Source organism: Coturnix japonica, chromosome 6 (genome assembly GCF_054131305.1).
Source record: "Coturnix japonica strain WE chromosome 6, WE-NBRP24, whole genome shotgun sequence".
Lineage (NCBI taxonomy): Eukaryota > Metazoa > Chordata > Aves > Galliformes > Phasianidae > Coturnix > Coturnix japonica.
The window spans coordinates 39,669,730-39,695,486 of record NC_140668.1 but is presented as its reverse complement, the minus strand read 5'-3'; the positions used below and the strand labels follow the sequence as shown (position 1 = coordinate 39,695,486).

General features: G+C 41.7%; 1 protein-coding gene across 7 annotated transcripts in view; it reads right to left on the bottom strand.

The window, feature by feature from the left end:
- Positions 1–25,757, bottom strand: part of LOC146760598 (uncharacterized) — a 343,150-nt gene that overhangs the window by 179,044 nt on the left and 138,349 nt on the right. For 6 of the 7 annotated variants that reach the window (XR_014947594.1, XR_014947593.1, XR_014947596.1 and 3 more), the window contains one exon: positions 2,313–2,421. The gene's annotated coding sequence lies outside the window, so the exon portion shown is untranslated. Of the gene's footprint in view, positions 1–2,312; positions 2,422–25,054; positions 25,148–25,757 lie in introns of those variants that run through there. The other variant, XM_085551280.1, reaches the window with a different exon arrangement.

Here is a 25,757-nt window from a genome sequence, read left to right as displayed (position 1 = left end):
AAAATCCCCCAGGATTATATGGGGACCTCAAGTCAAAAACCTTCACTTTAGAACAATAAATAAATAAACCCGCTAAAGCCTTCCCAAGGCTGGCCAACTGTAGCATAAGTAATGCAGGAGGCTGAGAGATGCCAGATAAATTTGATTACTATAAAAGATGGGAATATGTTTCTTTCCTCAGAGAATTCACAAAAAGGGGTCAAAAACAAAGCAGCACTGAAAGAGAACAACTTCACTGCACCGGAACTCAGGGCGACAATACAGTACGTTTAGTGGGAAGGTTTTATCACAGTGGTGCAGACACCTCCTAATCTTCTGTTTCTGAAAAGGAGAAATAGGAAAGAGCCCAAACAAAAATGGGACTCTCTCTCCCTGTTAGGAAAGTTGTTCTGATTATTGTGTCATCAATTTAGTAACAGTTCAAGAGCTGCTTTCTTCTCACGCATTTTCCCACTCTCACAGTACCACAAGCATGTTTCATTAGAAAAGAAAACCTTTCATTTTACGTTATTCTTCCTGTTTGCCAGATTGCCAAATCACTTACGTCAAACACATTCAGAGAACATCATTAGGAAAAGAAGGCCTCCCAGACTTTCCTCATTAAGGGAGGTGACTCGCTGCTAATTGTTACGGCTCCATGCAAAGATGAGATGCAGAGATCACCTGAGCACACTTCTCCAGCTAAACAATAGTCCCAGTTTCACACTGCTACAGTTTTTCCCCATAAACAGCCAAGCTCTTACAACAGCTAACCTCCCTGGAATCACCTTTTCTTCCCACATATATGGTGCTGGCAACTGCCAGTCATGCTGTGCTCAGCCAACACACCCACATCCCTAGCTAAGGTAGCCTTGCACTAACAGCAAAAGCTATTCTTACCAGTTACCATTAGATTTCACCTATTTTCATTACTTTTTCAAAGCCATCCAGTTCTTTCTATTTAATATCCTGTTACTCCTAAGAGCATCCCTCAGTCCCATTTCAGTAAATCCACGAGCAACTTTTACAGAAGGCTTACAAGAAAAAAAAGTTGATCTCTGAGGAAAAATTAACATCCATCCAGCATGATAAATTCTTTTTAAGCACACAAAACCTCCTTATTCACACCACACTTCATGGATAAGCTTCATCACCTGCATCTCAAATACTTTTCATCATGGCATTGTACCAGTTGCTCGACAGGACAGGCTCGCAGCACTTTTTGTTAGCAATATATTCTTAGTAGTAAAGGGAGAAATAAAGTTTTTATGGAACAGTCCATCCATGGTAAGTTCATTACCATAATGATAAATGTGCTCAAACAAACGTACAAACACCCAGGAAACTTCTGTGGAATACTTTACTGATACAGCATCTTAAGAGAGATTTCTGACTCTTCATTGTTACTGTTAAAGACTTTACTGCTTTCAAATACAAGTATAAGAGTTTTCCTCATTAAAGACTGGCACGTGTCTGAGATGGTATTAGAGCAAAGAGCCTCTTAGAGCAGCGACTGCGTGGACCACAATAAACTGTGCTCACTCTGCATCAGCTGGGGAGTTTTCATTTCATACATCATTTACAGCTTGCTGCAGTGAGCCCTGAAATCTGCCTACGCTCTTACGTAAAGACCTTTTTCCCCACCCAGAACATTCATCTGGGGGTACAAATTAATGGTTATTTTGGCAAGAGTTATTTTTGCCAAAATTTGAGTGTGCCACCACAGCATGGATGCCAAAGAAGCAAAGTACACTCAGTACAACACAGTGAAGAGAAAAACTTACTAAGTCTAAACAATATGGCATATTGTTTTTGAATACAGCAAAATTAAATTGCACCGTCTACATCATACGTGAACTACTGTAGAAAAAAATCACAGCAGCAAGAAATGAGCTAATGCACATGCTTGCTTTGATGTACTTAAGCACAGATCTGCATTTGTATCCCCTACTATAAGAAATTACCCTTCTGGGACAGTGACAGACCCACAGCAAAGCCTCTCCTTGCAAAAACATATTTGGACAGAACACAGCCACAAATTCTGCAGCCATTAACACAGGTAGATCACTTATTTTTGCCTCCATTGCAGATAAATTATGAAGACTATCATGAATTAAAAAGTCATTACTAATGATACATCCCTATAACGCTTGAACACTGAGCTATGTTCTGAAACTCCATCATTCACCAGCCTAGGTACTATAGCCTTAAATTCACACAACTTCAGACTGAAAGCTGAAAAACTGACAACTTTTACATAGAATTCATTTAAATGTTGCTAAATACTTGCACTCAGAGCTCAACTTGGAAACAAAGAAGAGAGGCTTTCTTACCGTGTATGAAGGCCTCCTGGGCTGGAGGGTGCAGACAGGGGAGAAGGGCCGCTTCCTGGACATCAATTCAACAATTCCACTCTTCATTCAGGATAAATCCAGAAAGTATCTAGCACAGATAAAAAAAACACAAATTTAGCAGGGCCTGGGTAGGAACAGACAGGTATTTTTCTTGTTACTTGACAAATTCTCCCCAGTCTCTTTTCTAGCCTAGAAGTAAAGGTGAGCTTTGTGGGGGCAGCCACAGAACCATCCTGGCTCCGCACTGATCCCAGCACTTGCACTGCAGCCGGCACAGGGAGAGCAACAGCGAGGCAGCCAGCAAACACAGCCCGTCCTCCTGCTCCCTATAGCATGGATGCAGATATTGAAAACGAAGTACCAAGTTGTAACAAAAGCTGCAGAGGCAGAATATCTTTGAAAAAAGCACCAGTTAATATTTTCAGAAAGATAAGGCCCCAGAGCCAATCATTATGGAACATACGAGAGAAGTACTAAATATAGATTATATCATTCTCCTCCTTTTGTGTGCCAAAACTGTATCTTAATTTTGTTTTCAAATCTGCCAATCAGGGCATAACTAATCACACAAAAAACATTTCAGCTTTCAAACGTCTGCCATGCGTTAGGATCACCCCCATCACATTGATATTTCCAGGGGAAAGTCAAGGGCTGCGTGGACCAGCTCCCATGGATCCCTCACATCTCTGCCCTCCAAGCTTCATTATTCAAATATTCAGATAGAATTAAGAGTGAAAGCATCCAAGGAAAAGTAGCTTCACACAGTAGTGGACTCGTTATGTTACCTTCAAGGAGAGTGGGGAAGAGACTGCAGGGCTGGCAAAACAGAACAGATCAGAACAGGTCCTGGAGTCAACCACACAATTGTAAACAGCCCAGACACACCCCATCATCTCCAAACACTGACCTATATTAGGTTTTAATCTCAAGTCACATCCCAAATTATTTCTAACAGCGAGAAGTGATGTCATCTGCAAGTGACACGATAGCTCTCTGCCTGTGGGCTGCATTTCATGCCTGGGGTTCCCCTGCTCCTCTGACCTTAGCTGTAAATCCATTCTTATTCTCTTCTGATGTTTCCTGAACTGAAGCAGAGAAAAATCTAGTGGGAGAAAGTGGTCCCTTGTAACGAGAGGCACTTTGCCAGGCACACACAGGGAGGGGGTCTCAGTGGCACCCCAGAGTTAGCTGTGCATACACCAGTACCACCAAGTGCTGCCCTCAGTACTGCTGCCCATCAGCAGACACCTGGAAGGAAGAATACTTTCAGGAGTGTAAATATTTCACTCATTAATATCTATTAGACTGAACAAAAAGCTTTTCATCGCATCTACAGCCATATTGCTGTAATGATGTGGGAATTATCTTCAAAAAATCATTGTTGAGATGCTGTAAAGAAAGGTATAAATATGAAGAAACATAACACTGCCCCAAGTTCATCACAGACTTGGGTCTGCAGCAATAAGAGGCCTTATTGCTGCTGAAATGTGCCTTCAGAAAGTCCCACTAATTGCTCAGGTTATGCACTTTTACACCCTTCTGTTATGCCAAAATATTTCTGCAGTTATTGCATCCCTGAAAAAAAATTTCTTCTTAAGTAAATGAAATGTCAATCTACCATTACTTCAATATTTCTATGATTTTTAGCATGTCAAAACACATGTAAGATATCAAAATATGGTAAGGCGCATGAACCAAATGGCTTTGAGTTCAGACAGTTTCTGATGGTAGCACGGCACAAGAACAGCTCTGAAATCTCAAATCATTCAATGAGGGAGCACAGAAAGCTCCCTGAGTTACTGCAGCCCGGCACACGAGGAAATACTTTCGGAAACATTAAATAAACACAAGTGACTACATAGTTACAGTTACACAGCAAGTAGCTAAATCTGCTCCTCTATGCCCACAGCACAGTGCCTTGAAAAACACCCGGGTACAAGCTACTGGCACGGCAGTATTGATAGCTGAAAACTTAGAGGGAACCTACTCACATCAGCATCACCACAACAAAAAACACACGGAAAGAGGAGACAGTGCTTCTGTACAGTCCTCTGGCGGGGGCTCCACGGGCTCTGCCACTTTGGAGAAGTGAAAGCCCCAATGTCAGCACCCGAGGAACATCCAGCACTGCTCCACTGCAGGTGTCAGCACACGGACAGAGAGGAACAAGATTTGGTCTTAACACCTAAGAACCACAAAACAGTAGAGCTGATATACAGAGTGTGATAGAAGTGCATCTATGACGAGAACCCCGCAGTCACTTACAGCACTTCTGCCCTGGAATCTTTTGCATAACCTTGAGTTGCAGCTGCTTACCTGAATGGAGCAAGCAGGTGAGTCAGCGCAGATCCCATGGGGAAGACCTACAGCCCTAAACAGTTCTGCCTTCACTGCGAACCTCTCAGCTCAAAAATCAATAACATATTGAGTAATGAGCAATAAGCCAGAAAAAGTCTTGGGGGAAAAAAAAAAAACAACAAACAAACTGCTCAATTCAGAGCTCAATCACGAAACCTGCACATTTCTGACATAAGTTCATGAAATGAAAACCTCATTAAAGCTTTAGCCAAAATTTCTAACTCATCAAAGGCCCATGTTCTGAATAGCAATGAATTTCATGAAAAAGAAGCAATTCTTCCTTGTCTGCATGTCTGTAAAACATCTCTTGGGTTACAAAACCAAATCTGATGACAATGAAAAGTCTTTCAGGAACAAAGACAGACAAGTAAAACAACTACCAGATCTCTTTAATTCCATGCAAAAGTGTCAACAGCAAAATCACTGCATCTCTTCCATAGCGGAATATTAAACAGTTCATTAATATCCATTTTCCCTTCTTCTCTTTTCAGAGGCCACTAAAATTGTTTCTGTTTGATTTTACATGAGTGAAACTCCTCCCAAATGAAACAGGTACAAGTGTCTTGAAAGAACATTCAAGTGTACATCATTCAAGACCTTGGCAGTCCCTATCTCCATGAAACAACAATAGCATCCCACTAACAATGACTTGCTTAACTATTCATTTTTGTAAATAATGGAACTGAAAATTATCTAGTGATGGATTTACACTTTTACAATGCATCTCAGGGATGAAAATGAATAGGGATGCAGAAATTATGTGTATTACAATGGGTGACACACAGAACTTAAGATTCCAGCTAGCTCCACAGAAGAACACAAGCTGGAAAACAGCACTACCATTTTTAGCATTTGCCTTTGTCTAATATTGCTCTGAGATATCCTGTACGTATTATTTGTATTATGCTAGCACTTAAAGACTCCAATTAAAATCCAAACACAGTTATATTAGGCAGAAATAGCATGAAAATTACAATAGGTGTCATAGCCATTTTAATTCAAAACAACCACAATAAATTGCCTCTTTCTCAGATACACCTTCCTTTCCATTGCAGTTGCCCACAGAATTTAACATATGAGGTCTTACACCGAGGGGGAGCACTATTAGGGCTGCCCAGTCTGTCTCTTTGGGCTTTGTTTTACTTGAAAACCACATTACGGTTCCCAGTGGAGCCGAAGCCACTGACACAAGGTTTGCTTCCTCATCGCCCTTCCTGAGAAGCCGCTCAGGGCACCACAAGGCCCCTCAGCCCTGCAGCTGAGAACCCCCTGAGCCTGAGGCTGCACTTTTACAGAACACTGATACATTTTGATTTTCTTCTCATTGCTCCTCCTCCTCCTTAGGATTTTTTTTTTTTTTCTTTTCTTTAAGCATAATCACCAATTTCACTACACAGACCAATTTACCTTACTGTAGCCTATCATTTTGCTATTAGTATGTTTGCAATGAGCAATTTAGTCTGGGAACCAGCTATGATCCACTAGAAAGGTAATCTAAGATACAGATACATCCTTCACACGTCTTGCCAGTTGGATAACTCAGCACCCATTTGTTTTGACTTGAAGAAGAGGATACCTCAAATTAGCACTTATCGAAAAATAAGATCATTTTGAGGCAGGAAATTGACAAAGCTGACAACTTCTCTTACAGTAACACTAATAAGCTTCCATTCAAAGGGGAGCTGATAAAGATTACTTTGGTACGAAGTAACAAATAGCAAGTGTTATCTCTGTGCCTATTAGTTCTCAGCCGGCTGTTTATTATAAGCAGTATTTCAGACACAGGACTTTAGGAGACAATATATAAATATTTTAAATGGTAAAATATAGGTGCTGGCTTTTTTTTGTACCATGTCCAGAAAATCTGCACAAACACATCAAATTCTCCACCTAGGGAATTTACTTTATTGTTACTTTTGCATTCCAAACAAATGTACATGACCTATTTTGGGGCTAATATAACTAAAAGGAACCTATTTGTTGTTTATTATTTATAGAAGATTCACTTCAGATTAGGCCTTCTGCAGACGTGTGTATCTGTGTGGCACCATAAAGCGTCTCCAGATATCCCCCAGCACTAAAACAGACGAGGAAATGACAAGTTAGGATGTATCCCAGTACACACGGTATTTTATAAAAGCTAAGATTAAAAGCTGTTTTTTCCTCTTCAGAAAGGCCACATGAAAGAGGCAGCACCATGGCTAATGCATTGACCTTCTGTGTCTGATAATGACAAGTTCAAGTTCCAAGAGTTGGATAAGACGTGGAACTAAAGTAAGTGCACTCAACCAATGAGTCCTCCTGCTCTGTTAGAATCCCACTCATAAAACCAGCCTTCCAGAAAGAGTGAACAAACAAAAATTATTTACTATCTATTTAACTATGGACTTTTTCTGTACCACCAGCAAATCTCAGAACTGCTCCCTTCAATCCAAGGCACCGATGGTCACTTTTCCATACCAAACCTGCAATTATTTCACACAAGTAAGAGATGGTAAATTTCTAAAGGAAAGGTGTAAAATTGCTGCTCGTGTCTACAGATTCTTATTTTCAGCTTTTTTTTTTTTTTTTTTTTTTTCTTGTAAAGAGAGAGAAAAACATAGTAAAAATCATGTGTATCACATAAGAGAGACAGCATCTATTCACAGCCAACCAGGAAATCAGAGCTGCATTTTCACACGACAAATAGACCTCCCAAAGTGAACTGCTCTGAAGATGGAGCTTGTCTTTCTTTTTAGAGGGGGACACGTGCCTGTGCTTTAGCACACTGTACTGCAAATTAATACTCAAAATTACACATGGATACCATAACACACCTCAGCTTCATTTTTGAGAGAAAGAGTAAGAGCTAGAAGAAATGCTGGGGCTCAACTTGGTATAAATCAACACATCTGTCAGTTCTTAAGCATAAAATCACAGCCGGAGCTGAGCAGGGAGTGCTCCTCACCTCAGCCAACACATCGGACAGAACACGAGCACCAAAACAACACCACCATCCCAGGAGGGGTTTCTTTAAATGCAGCTCTCGAACTGACATTTTTATTGCTTTCCCCACGCCCAGTCCGGGCCCACCTCAGAGACAGACAGTTACTTAGAAAGAAAAATGTATCCTATGCACATCCAAAGCTTTGGTGCCTTCCATTCCAGGAAATTCACACACACACGTTTTTTGGGTTTTTTTTTCCTTGGAAAAGAAAACAAACAAACATAAAAATACAGCAATACTGAGCTTAAAAAAACAAACCAAAACAAAAAAAACCCCACACACATTAAAAGAACACTAACATTTCTACAACAGGAGCTCATGCTGAAGTTAAGAAATGGCCATAATTAAACTTGTCCAGGAAGACAGATTAAGGTCAAACGTGTCTATTAATTTTGGGTACCCACTTTAAACCACCTTAGACCTGATGTTTTATATTTGACTTTTTCATCAGCACAGCATTTCAGAACGTTTTCAGCAGCTCCTGCTACACTGGTGACTTCTGCCCAGCACAGCCCAGGCTGCACAGTGCCATGGGGATGGGCAGCTGAGGGTTGCCAGCTCTGTGCAAGAGGCCTCTTACACAGGCAGAAAAAACCCTCTACATTTTAAAGAGATATTCAGTTTACCTACTTGGAGCCTGCACAGCCAGCACAGGGAGCACAGCCAGGCTGAGCCCCCACCTACAAGGCAGGCACCCAGCTGAGGCCTACTACAGCACTGACACCCACCTGCAGCACAGCATGGCCGCAGGGACGAGATGGCGTCCTGCCCTCACATCTCTGCTCCTGCTGCTTGTTGTTAAGGGTGCACCGCAATGTTGGGTGCCACAACGGCCTCCTTTGGCGATATGAGTGGAGGGAGCCAAAGTACAACAAATGGTGCTGCTGATCGTTGCTGCTGCGCTGGTTGAGGCCACCAGGGCAGGACACTGTAGCGGCCCATGGTCCGCCCCAGGGATGCTGTGAGCTGCCTCAGCCAGGGGACACGGGGCCGAGCTGGCACCGCCTGCAGCCACACCTGGGGATTGTGCCGTAGGAAACCACGCTGTCACAATAAAAGATGTATTCGCACTTTGTAACACGTTTTCTTTGGGTTTCGATACATCTCTCACTAATTCTAATTATCAAAGAGACTTTCTTTCTAAACAAAGGCTGCCGCTTCCTCATCCAAGAGCGACATTACGATGCTAAATGAGGTACGCGATCAGAGCGCCTCGCCAAACAAAGGGAGAAGTCAAACGCAGACACTTGTGATTTCCCTGCCGGATCAAGCAGAGGGAAAGGAGGCTGCAGAGAAAAAAGCCGACGTTTCAAACACGTTTCTGTAATCAACAGTTCCTGCAAGCAAGGTTCAGAAAATTGCAGGAAAAATGATCCTTTTTTTTTTTTTTTTTTTTTTTGTAAATACGCCTTGTTTTCTTCTTTAGGATGTTTTTTTTCCTGGTTTTTGGTTTGTTTGTTTTTGTGGGGTTTTTTTATAGATAGCTGTAAAAAACAGCTATGTGTATTTATCTGTATTTATCTCTATTTAGCTTTTCTTCTTTTTTTCTTTTAGCTTAGAAAAAGTAAAAGCTATGCTGACATTTTAAAAATTTGGCTCAATAAATTACAAAGTCTGCCACGTAACTTCCCCATTCAGATAAATCCTCCAGTGTTTGTTATGCACTCAAGACAGAGAATGATTTCTGCTACTAAGAAAAGATACTTTACCTAAGACATAAGTTATTTGTTAATAGGTCCACACACTCATGATGTGAAAACACAGTCTGTTCAAAGCCTACTGTTTTCTCAGTAAACTGGATACTAAGTAGTTATTTGGACAATTTAAAAGTTAATGTTTATAAAACAAACAATACCGATCCTTATAAAAGCAGTTACTTCCTAACGCTGGCACTGCTTTCTGTTTCCACTAAATGAACGCACTTTTTCCATTGCAGTCTACTCTGATCTGTGCAGCAAGTTTGAGTTCTCAGCATCCACTAAGGGAAGACAAGAGAAAACTCTGCTAATTCCTTATCTTGCTGTTCTTCATGCTTATACTTACAAGGCAGCGTTTCCCAAACAACATCACAATGTTTTCCTTTCTTCCTTCCTTCCTTTATCCATTTGTCTCTTAGTGCCATCACAGCTATTTGGAGGTGTACAAGAACCCCCATCACACATATTCTGTTTACAAATAAGCATCCACAGAAGGTGAAGCTAAAACCATGTCAGCCGAACACAGTTAAAGCTAATGCTTTAAGGCAGGTAACACGGAAACAAGGCAAATAATGTCATCTTTGTTTATTAATAGGCATTTCCCTCCCAATGCAAGAGGGTTACCTTTCTTACTTCCTCTTATTCCTTTACTTGGCAGAGATGTCAGACAAAGTCACAGTGTATCGTTGAGTTCTAGAAAGTACATTTTCAAGTTGCTTACTCCTTCACGTCTTTCTGTAACATGAATCATAGAATCATGAGAAACATCACGTTTTGTTTAGACTGAGCCTTCTAGTTTCATTTCTTTCAGAGGATGCTTAAATCTTCTATTTTGGATCAGGTTCTTATTTGCATTCAAAGTTACTCTAAAAAATACTGAATATTGCAATGTTTGATATTGTGTCTTAAACTGAGTGTCCTAAAATCTATGAGATGGTCTTCAAAACCTGCACACAAAACTTGCACTTTTTCTTCCTATGACTGTACACAAAAGCCAGGTAACTGCAGAAGAAAAAAAGTGTGGGGGTTTTTGTTTGTTGGCTGGCTTTTGTGTTGTTTCTGTTTTTAATAACTCAGTCAGGAAGCAATTGATAGCAATGGCTACTGAAAGTGCATAAGCAAGTCAGGTTTAAAAGGCAGCACCCTAAAAGCTTCTTAAAGCTATCATTTATGAAAATTTATTCTTTCCAGTCTGAAATGTGGCTTTGACGCACCTACGTGCTACTGTTTGCCAGCCATATACGCTGCTTCACCAACAGTTTTACTGCCAGAGGAGATCAGGTCAGAGATGGCTTGTGTTGTCAGATCAGTAACTGACTACCTCAATTGCCTTTGGCAAATCATTTAACCTCTCTGTATTAAAGTTTTTATACCAGCAGAATAGATCTTCATCAGGGGAGGAGGAGTTTAGCCTATTAATTAATACAACTATAAAAATGCTCATGCTTTAATACCAATCTCCATCTGCTCTACAGAACTGTATTAAAAGTAACAAACAACAACAACAACAACAAAAATAAACCACTGCATACTACATAGAAATGAACTGTTTCTATATAGGGGAGAGCTATTTCAAAGCAGCTTTCTGCCCCATGTACCTTAATGACGACACAAATTAGGAAGCACAAGGCTTTCCACTTTCTTGCAACTCGCAAGCAGTAACAAAAAGCAGCAGCAGCCTTTGTCTCGATGTGACAACTTGCACGCTTTGGAATACTGCTGTAGGTTTTAATGAGCTAAATGACTTAAAAATATATATTGTGAAAATTCTCTTGATCTGAAACCTGACACGCCATGTTTCAGCCTAAAACGGAACGTTACTGCCTAGATCTAACCCCGGCAAACAGAGTATATCATGGAAATGCTGACAGAACATTAGCTACACTGAAGTGTGCTAACGGGTACTGCTATAATACACTCTATTCCAGAATAATTTTTCTTTTTATTATTTCATTAAGTTGTATCTCACTAAAGTTCCTCCTAGGATCTCTCCACAGCACCAAATTTTTCATTGAGAAAACTATAAATCATGGGCCTAAATTACAATTTAATTATAAACGCCTTCCCTTCTAATGCTGCCTGGGACCTTTTACCCTCCTACATAATTCTAAAAAATGACCCCTGTCATAATTTCCTTCACTAGAATAATATGCAGAGATCTAATCCTGAATCCTGCTGTCTTATAATTTAATATAAGAGGTAATTATTATTCAAAAGATAATGTTGCAGATATTGAAAATATTCTGAAGTTTAAGTCTAAAAAAAACCTTGACTTGGTATGTAAAAGGCTCTTGTTTGACTCTTGTAGAGAAGGAAATAAATAAAAAGGTTTTAAGATTGCCTGCAAAATGCTAGCAGTATTATTTGTAGCTGGAATTTGTCTACTATAAATTCCATAACCTTTGAACTACAGAGAAGACACTCATACACAGAGCAAAACCAGGAAGGCACCAGATCATTTATTATTGATTTCTGCTTTTTGCCATAGGTTAGACAAAAATTCTTAGACTGCTGCTCTCGAGCTGAAAAAAAAAACGTTTGAGGTGGCTCTGCATTGCTGGGTGCAGGGAAGCACACATCAGCCAGAGCGAACAAAGAAAAAACCTCCTTCTTCCAATTCAGGTTTGATTTTAAATCTATCATGGCAAGGCACAGCCACGCCTGTCCAAAGCGTCCCCACAGAAGAGAAATTTAATTATATTAAAACTAAAAAAAAAAAAATAAAGTATGAATTCCTTAAAGTCAGAAAAGCGAAGGCTCACACCGTGACGTCAATTCATCTTGCACACAAGACAGTGAATTTAATCGTGTACCAAGAACACAGCTATTACTGCCTGTCTCTACTCACCTTACAAAGACTTTGACCTTAAAACCTATCTTCCTTTTCTAAAACTGAGATTTCATCAATTAAAACGTGTTTTCTCTTTAGCCAGTTCTTAGGTTATGCAAGAATATTTGCCAAAGAAGCGATCCGATCACACAGATGTAGAAAAGCAGGTCAGGATGTGCATAAGGAAAAGGACTTAGCAGAAAGAATTCCAGAACGTCCTAAGAATGAAATTCAGAGAACAGCTGGGATGCTTTTTCAGTTTTGAATCCAGGGAGAGTGCCCCAGTTTTGTTTTTTTTCAAGCAAACGAGATACGAGATGAGCTCCCTTACTCCTAACTGTACACAGCACCACCAGTAAGACAAAATAAAACACTGACAGATTCTACATCCTGAAGAGGTACAGGCCAGTGAGGTGAGCAGGAAATGGGGTTCACAAGAGGTAATTACAGCCCACGCTCACCCTTCTTAGGTGAGGCAGAACATCACTATTCGGCTCAATAAAAATCAAACTATATAGTGTAGAGCCACCAGTTTACTACCTTTTTTGTTTTTGCTTGGGGAGCAGTTCATTTAAGATGTAATAAATAAAAGGTTTTTTTCTGTCCTTCCATAAATCTAGGGACAGTGCAAATGAGGTGTTCCTCATTACGAACAGAAGAAAAGGGGCTCCCTAGATAGTGACATGGACTGGTAGCATTAAAGCACTCATTAAAAGGAGCCCTGTTCTTTTTCGTAATAAGGAATATTACTTAATAGCACTACAAGCATGGTTCACTTCATATTGCTGAAGTGAGCTTTTGGGGTGCAGTGAGGAGGAAAAAAGGAGAAAGTATCACAAACATAATAAAATAGAGAGATGGAATTTTGCCTGTAACAAATTAATAATAACTAAGGAAATGTCATTGTCTGCCTGTATCTAACAGCATCACTTCATGCAACAGAAACATGTAAGGATCTCAGGGGATTCATGGAAGATGCTAGACTATACTTTCAAATGAACAAACAAAATTAGAGTAGATGGGCACAGGTAAACTGCCAGAGATTACCAGCAGATGATCTTCTAGTGTGAGGATCCAAGAAAACACAAAATTGAAACAATTTGGAAGGAGTCCTGCTATTAGCAAACCAGTATGGGTTACTGTGATGGGGGACGTGAAGCACCAAAAGTGGAACAAGAAAAATAGTAACTTCATATTCCCACTTCCAACCAAAGTCTCTCCACAGCAGCAGTGGTAAATGTTCGGACATTTAGAGAATCTGAATTTCATCTCCTTGGGGATCAGTCAGAAGTGAAATTTCCATCATAGAGTACCTCTGTGTTTGCTGCCTTCTGTGCACAATGCAAAATCTCTATCAAACAAATGCATTAGGTATGAAGCTTATAGGTAAGAAACAAAGTGCACGAAGATTGAATGATGCTTCCCACTGCTGGCATCCTATCTCACATTGGTTCACCCCATATGCTTCAGGAGAAGACAAAAAAAAATGGTCTGGTGATTATCTTTGCATTTGCATTCTACCCTGTAACACCATTTGCTCCAGAACCTACAAGGCTGTGCCTGCAAGTCAGCACACCACAGCCCTTTGGAAGCAGCATTCGGCAGGAAGGTTTTGCAGGAAGTTGTGGTTCATACCACATCAAATCCTCCCGATCAACCTCAGGATGCAGTGGGGAAACAACCCTTTGAAGAAGAAAACAACAGCACTGTGCAGAGGGAACAATCGGAGAACTCAAACTAAACAGCTTTTTCCCCTCCCCCCACCCAACTTTTGCAGTCCTGGTGCCATTCAGAACGGAGCATTAATTGAACAGGTATTACAGCTGTTGAAAGTGTTTTTGTTATAAGTCAATCACATTGTCAAAACCATGACTAATCTGAGTAAGAGCTTTGCCTGAATTAGAAATGAAAAAAAAAAAAAGAGTTTACATATTACATTTACATTACATGTACATTAAGTTTACTTTAGCAATTATATTTTCAAAAAGCTATTGAAAGCAGTAGGAAAACACAGATTTTGTTTCTGACAAAACTTCCCCTTTTGCTGCTCCTGCTGGACGCAGCCACCCGTGTGCACAGTGTCTGGGCTGCAGCAGCACAGCACAGCTTAGCAATGACTTCTGGAACTCTCCTCTCTTTTGCTCTTGTTGTCAGCACGTCTGTTTTGAATAGAGAACGTTAATAAGCACTGCAAAGTACCTAGACTTAAGTTCTTCGCAGAAACGAACTTATTTCACACAAGTGAATTTTTTTATATCTGCGCCTCAAACACTGCAAAGAACCTGGGTCAGGGCAGCCCCCTGACAAACCTCCTTTCACATCTCTCTCCATTTTGGCACCAATAAGTATGCCCTAAATACGACTCTTCAGACATACACCTACACTCACCTAAACCACACTTCCTCAGCATACTTTGAAACAAGGAAGCCATGTGAGACTGTCAGAAACCTCTCTAAAATCAGGACATGCAGCAACTGCTGCTTTGTCCCTGTCCACAGCTGTTCCTCTGTCACAGATGTTGGTACTCTGGACAGACTCTTTTTCCAACCAATCAGTACTGTTCATCAGTTATTCATTTCCTTGCCATCCTCCAAGCACACACAACAGTTTGGTTATTTCTTCCAGAACTTTGGCAGGAAGTGGAGCTGAGATGGCTGGTCTGCAACTCCTGTTTAACTTAACAACACTACGCTGCCTCCCTTGCACAAGTTTTCAAAGAGAGCCACTGCCTGTTCTGAGTTTATTCCAGATTTACGCATTCCTTTAATGATGTTTGGAAGTGACATTTCTAACAGCATCTATCTTATATGCTTTAACCTGTTTAGTCTCTATTCAGAACTGAGATCTTCACCATTTGGCAAGTGCAACAATGATGGTAGCTGTTGTCCTGTATAGATGACTTTTAATAGAGAAGGACACAGAAACATTTGGCTGTCTTAAAGTTATCATTTGCTCTCCACTGAACGGAGATCCCACACTTTATTTTTTCTACTGCTGCTATTGTTTTTAGTACCATTACCTTAGTATTTTCTTAATGCATCTTGCTGGCTGCCTCCCATTTCATGAGTCGGCCTCTCTGATTTTATCAGAGAATACTCCTGCTATACTTTAATACTCACTCTCAGCAGTCAGCAAGGTGGTTTCTAACACCTTGCATCTTCCATCTGCTCTGGAATACCTCGCAGTTCATAAAAAGATTCCATTTATATAATCATTCAGACTTCAGGTCTGAATAATTACCTTTAATTCTTATGTTAGACACCTGAGATATTCATGGTTGCAGATTATCCTTGTCTTTTAATTGTGCACTGAACTTCAAAGCCTGACAGCCTTTGTGCCTATGATGTCCCACACAGTGGTACACGTTGCAACAAGAATTTGGTTTCTTACAATAACAGTTTCCACTGTTCTTCTGTCTGTAAACCTGAGGCCACACCAAAAAAAAAAAAAAGAGAGAGAGAAAAGGACAAACAAAAGCTCCCAGCTGATGGTAGCACCTTTTATTAGGAGTCCAAGAACACCCATCCTTCCAACTTTACAAGAATAGTTTTGCACGGGGAGCCCAGCCTCAGCACGTTTCTCTCACATTTAATAGGCCACTTTAGTAGCACGTTTACTTACTCCTCATCAAACAAGAATAATTGACAGCTTTCCACCCCTAGCATCCCCACTCTGAGAAGGCAGTTTCCCCAGGAGCCGCCTTGTACAACCTCAAACACTTTATTACTGGTCAATTTGGGTTTCCTGCCCGCTTTAAGTGGCAGTGCTGAGGGTCTCTAACTCTCTCGTGTCTCGCTAATCAATATAAGCAGTCACTTCCACAGCATTTCCCTGCTACTCAGCAAGAGGGGCGACGCACTGCCACGGGCTGTAAATAACTGGATAGCTTTACTGTTGCATCATAAAGTAACTCAAACTTCAGAAACAGGAGGAAGATCCTATTTTCTGGCTTCTTTTGAACTTTTCTCTGCTTCTTGCTGTGAGAGCACAGAACACCATTGGCTGGGTGCCACAGCTGGGACCCACTGTGCCTCCTCAGCTGCAGCACTGGCCTGGCCTCATGCCATCCCCACCACCAGAGCTCGGGCACTGATCTCAGAGGAGAGGGGCAGAAAATTCTATCAAGAGTCAACCGCAGCTTTACGGCCCCTGCGCTAGGGCTATGAGAAAGTTAGGATTAAGCAATTATTTGCTCAAGCTCACGCAGTAAAATTTGTTTATGAGGTAAATTTTAACAAGAAACAAACAGTTAGTGTTGTTTATAAGCAAACTCAAGCTGTAAAAACTAGGGAATGCTTTATAAATGCCAGCCCATGGGCCAGATGAGGTCCTGGGGGGAGCTCCCTGCTGTCTGCAGCTGGCTTGCACATACACACAGATCTGACCGGTTCCAGCAGCCAGGTGCAATCAAAGCTGGGCACAGTGGTGAAAGGCATCTTCATTTGTTAGTAAAGAGCTCTTCTCACGGACCTTCCATCGCACAGAATGACCTCCCAGTAACATCCATATGACAAATGGCCACACTGGCTACTAAAAGATACATCTATTATTTAGTAACGAATAACATCAAAAAGACTGTGCTGAACACAGCCCTGGTGCTGTGCTGGACTCCAAACACCCAGAACCCACCACCAAAGGCTGATGGGCACTGGGTGTGTCAGGGCAGGGGCTGCCCCGCAACAAGGCTGCTCCTCGGCTGGCTCACATGGGAGCCGCTCCTTGGCCTCTGGGACCTCTGAAGTGCACAGGAGCTGAGGAACATTAGCAAACAAACGCTGCTGCTCTCACTGAAGTCCTCATACTTGGCATACACTGAGAAGGAAATACTCCTTAGTTGATCCAACTTTAGTAAACCTTAGCAACAAAGAAGTAAAAATCAGGGTGGGGGGAAAGAAGGAAGGAGGAGGAGGATGGAGGATGTAACGTTATTCTTTTGACCACACACTAAAAGAAAATAAAAAATCCTTTAAAAAGTAAATATATGCCTACTGCAAAGCACCGAGGTGAAAAGGAAGGTCTGAACATCCCCTCTCCCCCAGGATCTCTTCAAGCGTGTGTGTTTCTGTGGTGGTTGCCTTGTGGTTTCGTTGTTCACTACAGTTTCCCAGAGCCCTATATTTTACTGAAGCATAAGTACAGGCCCACCAATTCGCTGACAAGCTGATCTATTGGCTCTAGGACACTGAGGGGAATTATGCTCCTGCCGCCCTGATGCTCTCCTTTGTTTAGAAAAAGAAGAGAGAAAGAGAGAGAGTGGAAAAAAAAATCCTCAATCGTTTAGTACAAGTCATTTTACATGCTGGGATAATGAAGTATAAAAATGCCTTCAAAGGACTGATTTCCTACTTTTAACTCACTACCAGCCGAGCTCTTTGTGAGGCCCTCTGGAACATGCATTCCCAGCCCCACTCAAACAAAAGAGCTGCGAATTCATTAAACTATTTAATTATGCCTTTTTATTTTTCTCCATTAGCAAGCCCTGCCAGTACAAAGTAAATAAAGCCACCATGGTCTTTCCCCAGCAGACACACTGACTGTTTTTATTCTTTATTCAGTTTACAATATAAAGGGCTATTTTTTCCCCCCTCCTCCTATTCTTGGCTAGTTTCCTAATACAAGCCCTACAAACAGAAGCATCCAACTGTACATGCAATGCATGGAACTAGAGAGCAGCAGCAGCACTCAGCATTGCAAGCACATACCCTAGACAGCTTTCAAAGTACCAGCAGCCAGCGGCAGCCAAACAGCACTTTACAGCCAGGCGCGGAAAAGATATTAGCTTTTTTTTTTTATACTCTAGTAAATTTGCTTTTTACATCTATTTCTTTTCAGAAGGGCTTGTTATTGAGCTTACTGTCCACAAATTCCATTGATCTCAGGCTGTGACTCAATCCATATGCTCACGCTTTGACACCAGCACAGCAAGCAAGCGATACAAATCCTGTTCAGGCTACAAACTTATTGATTTTATAGATTTCCCCCAAAGTTGTGATAATGATATATCATTGTTAAATTTGGTAGAACAAACTGCTTTCCCAATCTGTCAATGCGAGCATGAAAACCAATTCACAGCCTTGTTTAGAAGGCTTTCCCTTCAGAAGAATAACTACTGCTAGCGGAAGCAGATCACCAATACCAGCCGCTGGCACAGGCGTGATGGATGTTACCTTTCCTGCTGCCCTTTGCTGACCCGCAGCAGCCCGGGCTCCCACCTCACCTCCCGCTTATAAGAACCACCCTCAGTTTTCAGCAGCATTTTTCAAATTCATTATTTAAAACTTGCCGTATATGTAAACCATAGTAATAGCTTTTAAACATATTTCCTCTAAATATTTTAGATGCATTAAGACAACATGAAAATTATTGATTTCTAACAAATCATTTTTGGTTGCTCTATTCCTACGCTCACGCAAACAACAAAGCTATGCTTTTCCCTTCCATGGGAGGGAGACAGAATACCGACTTAGAGGTGCGTCTTCACTTCTTGCATCATCACAGCTTCTCCGTCTGACAACGGTGGGAACAATGAAGCGTTCCACTTCATAACAAATGGCCTCCGCTGTGAAACACAGTTGGGCATTTTCCTCATGGCTTCTTTCTGCCAAAGCAGAAACCTGATCCAACGTTCGTCTCCTCACCAAGAGGCTTCCATTCCAGAGGTATTAGAAAAAGGAAACCCAAGCTGTTTCTCAGGTTCTGAGAACACAGCATAAGAAGTTCATCCATCCTTATGTGCTTATCATACCACAGAAAGGCAGTCATCAAAAAAGTCTGCACGGTGCAGAAGATGCACAAAAACTGTAAACAGCTGTTGTGTTTTTAACAAACCATGAAACAGCTCTAACAAAACGGGTTAGCGGAATTACAATGCGTGCTTTCATTCACACATTCTCCTCAACTCTGAAGCAATTATTGGCACTCCAAAAAGAGAATTCAGGAACAACAGAAAAAAAACTTACCAAAGAAACCGAAACCAATCAAGAGTCAAGAATTACAGTGTTAGAAAACAATGATTAGGAAACCAATGTGAATAAGTAATGCCTCTCTTGCATACCTTCTCTTTCCTACCACAGCTTTTCAATCTGCTGTTTCTCCCCATTCTCCCAGCATACTCCTCTCCAGCACAGGAAGAGCAGTTCATCTCATCTGACATCACGCCATTAGTTCAGCACACAGCACTGTGAGTTCCCAAGCCTTGCTGGTGATAGCTCCCCACATACATCTGCCCATACATCCCCAAGCAGTTAGCCCTGCTCCTGGGACAACACCTCTGAAACACATTAACATCTCCTTTTACTTTGATTTGATTCAAGGTGATAGATGCCGATCTCTTTTACCTGCTGTGGCTTATTTGAACTTTCTGAATGCCCTTTCCAAATGTGTCTTTCTGAACCTCAGGACACTTTACATTTGAGCATGTGCCTGCAGTCTCTCTTGCCTAACTTCCATCTACAGTAAGGAATGGTCTCCAACACACTCCTCACCTGCCTACGGTATTTCTGCTGTTTTTCTCAGTACAGCAGAAATGCCAGGCTGACAGGTAATAGAGAAGAGCCCAGTGCCAATTTTTCTGTCTTCATGCTGCTGAGGAGCTGTGCTTCATGCTCACCTACCAGCACGCAGGCAGGGAACAGCACCACAACATGTCTGCACAAAAACAAATTATTTGCTGGACAGAGGAAGTACTGCCAGTAACAGATGGGGCACTGGGATATCCTTTGTGTGAAGAAAGTGAAGACCTTAACAAAGACAAGTGTTATTACTAATCTCGCTTTTATGATGGGAAAGCTGAGACCGGGTGAAATTGCAGGATTTGCCCAAGGTCTCATGAGAGCAGTGATAATGTAATGCACAGTAATGATCTCACTATCAGATAACAAACTTTATTTTCCTCTTCTTAAAAATGTTCACAAAAGGAATGCCCTTGTGATGAAAGGCAAATAACACCACAGGATCTACCAGTGGTCATCCGACATCTTTCAGAGGGAGCATGGGCATTCATAAGAAAACCATTCTGTTCAGCTATCTCCTTCCCTCCCCATTCCTTCTGTCTGAGCTCTGTCTCTTTGTGGAGCAGCTATGATTCTTATATCCTCTATTATTCCTTGCTTACAAGACAAATAATGGCATTTCCCCAATCAATCGGAGCAACAGTAAAGGCATCACGTGCTCCTCAAGCATATTTCAGATTACCTTTCACACCACATGATATATAATTTATATGCTTCCACAACAGGAAAAATCCAATGGTGATGCTCAGTGGAATTCCCACTCAGGGTAACGCGAGGATTCCCAGAACCACACGTTCCAGGTGATTAGAGGAGAGAACTGCTGTCTGCCAGAAGGGAATTAAATAGGCAACTCCGAATGTGTAATCAGAGTGTAAAGTCATCTGAAGAATATGAGATCATTCTGAAAACTATCTCAATCCATTCTTTGCTCCCCAGAAGGAATGGATTTGGACAAATCACAGAATCTTAACCTTCGATTCATATTTCTTGAAAAACAGCTCTTCCCTTCCTTGCACCCCACTCTCCTGCTTTCCTCTCCACCCCCCTCTATGGAAAAAAAAAAAGAAAAAAAAAAGAAAAAGAAAAAAGTCCTTCCTGATAATTGCACTGGTCCAAATGTGCAGGGGCTTTCATACAGAATGATGGCTTCCCTTGTCTCCTGCATTTGTTCATCTCCTTTGGGAGGAGCAATTTACAGAAAGCATTATCGATTTTTGCCATAATAGGTACAGAGATGCCTCACTGTCCCTGCTCAGCCAGCTCACTCTCTGCATCACAACTGTCAGGCCAGTTTGTGAAGCCCGTCATTATTTTTTTTCAAGTAAATCCATCACGGGAGTAGGAGAAAGTGATGAAAATAAAATTATTTTCACCTTGCCATAAAAAAAGAATGGCCATGTTCCCTAACAGAAATAAGTGCAAATGCTGTCAACTAAGAGAGCGGAAGGGAAATTCAAAGCAACTAAAAGCAGGCTGGGGGAGGAAGGGAAGGGAGGAGGGAGTGCGAGGCAGCATGGCAGTAGCTAATTTACTTTGAACACATTCTGGAATTTTCCTGTTAAAGCCACTATTTACAACTCTTCCAGTTGTTCTCCACGTTCTCATTTTTCTGGAAGCACTGAAATCTATCCTTTGTGCAGGTATTTTCTTTGGCTTTTAAGGTGTTGAGGAGATTGTGGGTTTTGCAATGCCATTATTAAATATTATTGGTCTGAGGGATGAAATCTGCCTGTAAACCTCCCTCTGAATACAGACCACCCACCCGCCGCAGAGATTACCCATTGCACTCCACTCCTTTGTGTACAGAAAGGTTTGGGGTTTCTTTCCCTCTCCGCGTTCACCGGGGCAGGCCAGGGCCACTAAACTCATTCTGTCCCTGATCAGCATGTGAATGTTGAGGGACACTTACTTCAAATATTTCTGAAACTCAAAAAGCCTTTTAGAAATTGCATCTAAAAACAAACAGTCCCCCCCGCCCCTCAGCTGCATTACTGACTCCCAGACAAGTCCTTTGGTATTCATCCCTCCTCCTTGATTAGTTTTTGCTGTACCCTTCATGTTGGTCACTTATCTCACATCTTGAAGGTCACAGGCTGTAGTACCCTATTCCAGCAGCCCCGGCTTGTTTTTTATTCCTGAAGACAGCCTTGTTTTGGGCTCAGAGGGTTTAATCCAAGAATTGGCTCTGGATCTAATTCCCAGATCCTCAGTTCATTAGCCATGAAAAGTGATAGCTGCTTAAGATTTTTATGAGACATTGTTCCAAAAGCGGACCACAGAAGTGGCACAATTGCCCGGCATGTTGTACAAAGCCCCGGCTGCTTTAGGTACTGACAACAAGAAGCTTGATAGCAATCAAACAGCTTAATGAAAAGCAGCAAGTTTGCTCTTGGTAAGGAGCAGGGAAGCTGTTTGTTTCCAAGTGGTGCTCCCTGTAAGGACGCTTAGGATAAGATTTAAATCACCAGAGCCCTACTTCAGGAGCTTGGCAGAGGGGTACAGTACATGCAGTGTCCTGACTCCTCCCTACCCATCCCACATCCAGAGCTCATCTGTCCCATCCCTCCAGGCTCTTCAGCACACCTAGATATGGATGCTGAAGCCAGTCACACCATTCCTAGCAATCAGGCCAGGCACACTGGGAGAAAGCTGTCAGACAGCTGCAAAGAAATGTCAAAGGATTTCCTTCAGTCAGGCTGTAGCAAAACTGCAGTCACCAGTCCCATGCCCAAGCAATGACAGGGACACAACAGCAGTCAACACAAGGCGAGAGGTTTATGAGCAAAGTGGATGCTCCGCTGAGTGCTGCATTAATACCAACTGCAGCTGTATTGCTGAGTGATTTGAGTACTCCCCATGCTTGGGAACCACAAAGGGCCAGCAGCAGGGCTCCATACCACACCGCTTATTCATTTCTTGTCTTTGGACCTACAGCCATTGCACCAACTGCCTTCGGTGCTCTGTAAACATTTCTGAGTGGATCCTAGTCAGATACATTTATGTAGAAAACTACATACCAAAGAGCAAGTTGTACAGAAAGCAGTCGGCTTCTTCTCAGAACGTGCCTATTAACATACAGTAACACCACTGCTTACGGTACACAGACAGCAACTTTCACAAGAAAGCTTTCAAAGGAAGAAGGTCAGAGCCAGGGCAGCATTGGTACAGGGGCTCACAGGGCTGTGCTGCCCGTCCCCCACCACTGAGCCCACTGCAGGCAGCACAAGCTGTGCATGGAGTAGACACAGAAAATCAAAGACATCCTTGGCTTCTCACTAGAAAGCAAAAAATAAACTTTGTAATATAGATCAAGCGTATCAAGAAATTTTAGCTCATTTATTAAATGTAGAGAACGGCTATTACCGCTATTTATCTAATACGCTCTGCTGTGCAAACAACAGGCCCAATTTCAATCGCAGGGTAATTCTGCCAATGAATTACCATCCTAAGGGAAAAATTACTTTAAATTAGTTTAGTTTGTTCTTTTGCTCTAACAAGTACATTCTAGATTGTAATTGTTTTTAAATCTCCGCTCTCTGGTGCGGACGCGCTGCTGGAGCAGGTGGCTGCCTTATGGCTCTCACCCCACCAGCATCGCGCTTAATTCATACATATGTTCAGACACATGCATCTGCACCCACAACAGATGTATGCACAAAAGCAGACAGACACATATGAGGCTGCTGTTTCATATAACAAGTACAGTAAAAACATTAGGAAGAGGAAAATTTGGAAAACAGCCTGCAGAAAAATAACTTTCACTCTAGCTTTTAATTTTAAACTATATTAAATTAGCCATGATCACAAGAGAAGTATGCGGTGAAACCAGATGAGTTCAAGTGTTTGCCGACCCCACGTTTACATTTTGGAATAAACATTTTCCCATTTCATGCACAATACAAGCAAACCACCCTCTGGCTTTGGAAAACGCTGATAGCATCGAGCATGGCTTCAGCCAAAAACACTGCAGAAATGGCAGCTTCCTACCCAAAGATTCTCTCATGCATAAGTGGGTTCAAATACATTGACTTCAGTAACAGAACAGCTATTTACCAATTCCTAGTGATTCAAGGTCAATACAGACATCAGTAAGTGCACAGTGCTGCATTACGTCACATCAGACCCTGCAGGGTGCTGAGCTCTGAGCAGCATCCATCCACTGGAACCAGTGCTGTGTGAGCCTACAAGCACCCATCAACACGTACAAAGCAACAGCTCGGGCTGCTGAACAAAGTTAACCAGAAACTAAGCCTGATCTTGAGCACACACCTCAGTTTGAGAACCGGCATGGACAGAAACAGAGGTGATCTACCTGCTCCTATGTGAACTGTTAGAAATGTAAGGACACAGCTTTGAACCACACAGACACAGCTCCCAGCACTCCAAAATCACTCTCAGGACAACTGGCTAAAGCACACTGTTAAGTACTGGTAATTGACTGGACAGATTCTTCTAGGCAGAAGATTTCCCTACCACAGAGCAGCCAGGAGGCACACAGTGCACGTCCCCGCATGGCACCACAGCATTCCTCCCTCTGCTTCCAGCAGTGGCATTGAACCTGGCAGCATGTTAACTGCTGCCATCACCCACACTTTCTTTTTAAGACAAGGAAGCAGAATTTGTTCCTTGTATTTTCTTCTACACTTTGGTCTTGTGAGGAACGTGAACCCCACTGGTGGTCAGCATGCTCTGTAGCAGATTCTTCTGCTCATGCATTCGTTGAAGCCTGACAAGATGACGCTACAGTTCTAAGCTAGCTTTTAAACATGCTGTTAACATTATGCAAACATAATGTAATAAGGAATGAGGAGAATTGCTCGCCTTGGAGGAGTTAAATAGAATTGGGAGTGTAATTTAAATGAATATTTAAACATACACGTAAGGCAAGCAATGTTTATCTGAGAGGAGAATGCATCTATGGATTGAATTTCTTTGGTTTTGGTGGAGCAGATCTTGGAGAACAATGAGAGAAACAACTTTTTTTAAAATGGAATTAAAAGAGGAAGGGATACACAAGAAAGTGGATTAACTGTGGAAAAACACTCTGGCCCAAACGCTGGGGTAGAAATGAAGCCTGCTGCGCTTTCTTTGCGTTCAGCCTCTGGCTGTCCAGCTGGTAACCAGATCATGTGGAACAGCCCTCTGAAAGGTGGAAAAACATCTGAAATATGAAGCACTGCTGTTTTTACTGCTAATTCTATAAGAAAAAAAACCCTATAAAATATTAAAGAAAGTATTTAAAAATATATTAAACAAAATTTGTACCATAATAGCTTAACCTGACATCAAAATGCAGCTTACAGCTTGTCTGTCCTGAGTTTCATAGTGTGGCTAACAGAGGAACGGGCAGCATGCTCCACACAGCCTCCAGCGTTCAGCAAAATAGGATTTGGGCTTCGTTAAAACAAATTCCAGGTGGAAAATCGGGCCTGCTGATAAAAGCAGCACAGGAAAGAGTGTTAGCTCTGATAGGGTAGGATGGGTATTGAATTCACTCTTAACATTACAAGACTTAATTAAAGAGGTTGACCTGAGGACCCCAAACAGTGACAAGCTAAGATTGCCATTCCTGGTACAATGTAGTATTACTAAATTCTTTTTTATATGACTCCAACTGGGATGCATATAGAATATCCTAATTCAGGGCAGAAGCACATTCTGCACCAAGGCCCACAGATAAAACAAAGCACGCTCAGATTCTGTGCACAAACACTACTGAAAATGAATACAGACCAGCTATTGCATCCAATCTATATGAATTTTTTAATTAATGCTTCAAAGTGACTTTCTGTAGTCATAAACATAATAATCTCTCCAATTCTGCTTCTTAATCAGAAAAGCCCACAACAGGACAGATGCCTGGGAACATCCCTGCTCCTTGAACCAGCATGCACATGGACTGTGGTGCAGTGTTAACAACATCCTGTCAGCGGTTACACTTGCAACAATTTCACTTATGGAGGAAACAAAAAAAAAAAAAAAAAAAAGATTAATTTTGTCTTTAGAATGTCTAACGATGGAAGAGTTAATGATTTTATGGCC